Raw genomic sequence first — 3,936 nt, 5'->3', positions numbered from 1 at the left:
TTTGCTTTTTATTTCTATTGTTTTTTCTTTTTATTTTTTTTTTCATCTTTTGATGTGGATTTTAGGATTTCTCTTGAAGTTCGTCGCTAAAAGATTCAAGAAGTAAGTTGTTCAAATATATCTAATCCGAATTAGATTATCACAAGTTCAAGACTAAATTTGATTCGTGAACACAAACCTTCATTAGGTTAAATTCATCCTTTCAAAATTTTTAGTACATATTTTGACTCATATTGTAGCATTTATTATATTAGTAATATAATTTTAATAATTATTTTATATATTTCTTAGTATTTAACATATTTTATTATTTTTAATGTATAGATATTATATTTATATTTTAGTTATTTATTATGATGCGTATATCCATATTTTATTGCATCTTATTAATTATCATTATTATAGTAATTGTTTTTAATATATATATCTTTATATTGTAATTCATACTTATTTCCGTAATTTAGTTCAATATTAATTATTACTATTATTATTTTTACACTTTATTCGAACTATTTTTTTGGTGTGAAGACCTAAAAGTTGTTTTTAAAAAATTTAACTAAATTTAAATAAAATAACAAATTTTTCTGTGAAATCTTGGTGGACAATCTGTAAATTCCTATATAAATCTCAATTAAGTCTTAGGTATACTCTAACTCTGGACTAAAAGAGTCACTCTTGACCTAAACTTTTTTGTACAAAAAAAACACACATTAAACAAAGATTGGGGTGATTCCTTGAATCTTATTTTTCAATTTTAAAAGAAGTTCAATTTTAATAAAGAAAAAACAGCACTAAAATTATTTTTAAAATTTTCACAATGTTATGACAGTTAGGTATTATCAATACCCTGTATACAAATTGGCCAATTATGCATTTTTTTATGAACTTATAATGCTCCTAAATCTATACAAAAGACATCTAAATCTATGTCGAAAATTTAGCACCCTAGTTTCTCAAAATACACATCTATACAATTTCATGAACTAGTTTTTGGCCAAAAGGGCAATTGAGCTTCCAAAAGGCACTAAACCCTTCTAATATGCATCAAGAGTATATGAGAACATTTTTAAAATGATTTAGGACTTATATGAGAAAGTTTTAATGATTATGAAATTTTTATTTTATGTGATTATTTATATAATATTTCAAATTAATTTCATTTTTAAAAGCCGCAAATCCTATTATCATTTAGATTACGGGTTTACGTATTATATATATATATATCTAAAATTTATATTTTAAAAAAGACTTAATACAAAAATAAGTACCTAAACAATATTTTAAATTGACTTTTGGTGTTAAAAGAATTTTTGTTAAAAATAAGCGTCTAATGTTTCCTCCGTTACACTTTTAGGTGCCTAATGTTAAAAAATCCGTTAAGTGACACGTGTCACGTTTATATTTTTTGATCTTTTTAAAAAATAAAATATTTTAAAAAAATCCGAACGTGACACATGTCACTTAGCAGCTTTTCAATGGTAGACAATTAAAAGTGTAACGGAAAAAACATTAAGCAAGCCCTTATTTTTAACAAAAATTCTTTGGACACCAAAAGTCAATTTGAGATATAATTTAGACACTTAAAAGTGTATAAACCTTTTTAAAAAACTAGAAAATTAAATGAAGTTATAAATTTCTACATATATTTAAATCAAAATCAAATTTTGATGAATAATAACATGAGATCAAAATTCCAACATTTTACTTAGAATCAAGGTTGATGGAAATTTTGAATCAAATACCAATGTTTTAATCCGATTGTTTGATTTACTCCCATTTATGTAACCTCATTCATTTTTAGAATTTCAAGAACATTGGTGAATCCATTTAATTGTTGAATGTAGTTCGGGCTGAAAATGTAGGCCTGTACTACTTGATGAGACAGTTTTATTCATAAAATACTGCAAACAGTCTTGCCTAGGCAGTGCAGAATACAACAGTAATCAAAGCAAAGCCTGCTTTATATTATTATTATCATTACCATTTGATGCCTGATGCCTAATAATGTAGTTTTCAACTCACCAAATTATAACTTGCTCAACTTGAGGGGTCCCAACTCTTTTGCCTTTGCTCTCAACACATGCTTTTGGATCTTACCAGTAGCCGTATCACTGATTTTGGAACCCAGTACCCAGGCATCTTGGACCTGCTGAACTTCATTATGTCTTCGGCTAACCGATTTTCAGCAGATTTGTCGACTCCGGGCTTCAAAGTAACAAAAGCACAAGGCGACTCTCCCCACCGCTCATCCGCCCTTGCCACCACGGATACCTCCAATACTGCAGGGTGCGAATACAGACTTTTCCACCTCCACGCTGCTGATTTTCACCTCCGGATATGATTATTTCCTTTGACCTATCTTTTACTTCAATGTACCCATCTGGATGTTTCACAACAAGATCCCCGGAGTGAAACCACCCATTTGCAAATGTTTCCTCGTTCACTTTTGGGTTCTTTAAGTAGCCTTTCATCACGACATTGCCCCGAAAAACTATTTCTCCAATGGTTTTCCCATCAGCCGGAACGGGCTCACCAGTTTGAGTATTGATGATATCTAGGCCCTCTAAACCAATATATCTTACACCTTGACGTGCATTTAGACGAGCTTGATTTTCGGGTGGCAGAGAATCCCATTCAGGCTTCCATACACACACTGTAGAAGGACCATAGGTTTCAGAGAGTCCGTAGGTGTGTGTCACCCGAAAACCTTTCTGAGACATCGCAACAAGAACGGAAGGGGGTGGGGCTGCACCAGCTGTCATTACATGAACAATATGTGGGAGAGGCAGAATTGTGTCCTCGGGTGGGGCATTAACTATGGAATTCAGAACCACTGGTGCAGCACAGAAGTGAGTCACTCCATACTTTGCAATGGCCGAGTAGACAACCTTTGCAGTTACCTGCAATGCATGTAATCGCAGATAAAGTTCACAACACTCACATCCACACTGTTTATGAAGGATTAAAGACCTCTCGTACTATCAGTCAATAAGATCAGATCATGAAGAAAAAAAACCGAAAGCAGAGGACCGCAATAAGTAATCATTTAGACCAGAAATTACCTGTCGGAGGCATATGTTAGTTCCACAAAGAGCTACAAGTGTCCACGGAAAACACCAACCGTTGCAATGAAACATGGGCAGAGTCCATAAGTATACAGCTCCTTCATTCATACCCCATATAAGAGGATTACTCAAAGCCAGTAGATATGCCCCTCGATGATGTATTACCACCTCTTTTGGGCTGGCAGTCGTGCCGGAAGTATACCCCAAACCGATGCTTTGCCACTCATCCAGAGGAGGCTTCCACGTAAAATCCTGGTCGCCACTTTCTAACAACTTCTCATACTCAATGGCTCCTTGTCCCAAAACATACCTAAGCGTTTTCGGATCACAACTTTCATCGGCAATGACTATAACAAGTGGGGGCTTGAAATCGCCTTGGCTTTTCTCCTTCATGATTTTCAAAGCATCCTCAGCCAAATTGAAAAACTCTTGGTCCACGATGACCACGGTGGACTGCGAATGACCCAAAAGGAAAGCAATGGTTGCCGCATTTAGGCGAGTGTTGACAGGGTTTATAACAGCCCCAGACATTGGGATCCCAAAATGAGCTTCATATAAAGCAGGAACATTTGGGGCAATTATGGCTACCTGCCAATTTTAATATATAAGATGAATACAAGCAATAAAGTGTCTTGAAAACAGTCATAATGTAAACAATCTTAAAACAAGTGGTTAACAGAAATGGCAATTCCCATATCAAATTAGGACCACAAATCAAACATTAAAGCTTCCTTCTCATAGCACAAATACAACCGTAATCACGATTATAAACATCACAACATGGGTCAAGCAAGACCAACAATGTTAATCACTATTATATGACGATATCGACATGAACAAAACGTCTCAGATATCTGTATATAATACGAAT

At 33.8% G+C, this 3,936-nt stretch overlaps 1 pseudogene; it reads right to left on the bottom strand.

Annotated features, from left to right (window-relative positions):
- Window positions 1-2,026: 2,026 nt before the first annotated feature.
- LOC120119831 lies at window positions 2,027-3,662 on the bottom strand (annotated as a pseudogene).
- Window positions 3,663-3,936: the final 274 nt, after the last annotated feature.

The sequence above is a fragment of the Hibiscus syriacus genome, unplaced genomic scaffold (assembly GCF_006381635.1).
Source record: "Hibiscus syriacus cultivar Baekdansim isolate YM2019G1 unplaced genomic scaffold, ASM638163v2 tig00110332_pilon, whole genome shotgun sequence".
In the NCBI taxonomy this organism is placed as follows: Eukaryota; Viridiplantae; Streptophyta; class Magnoliopsida; order Malvales; family Malvaceae; genus Hibiscus; species Hibiscus syriacus.
The sequence above is the reverse complement of the archived record's forward strand: the minus strand, read 5'-3'. Positions and strand labels throughout refer to the sequence as shown.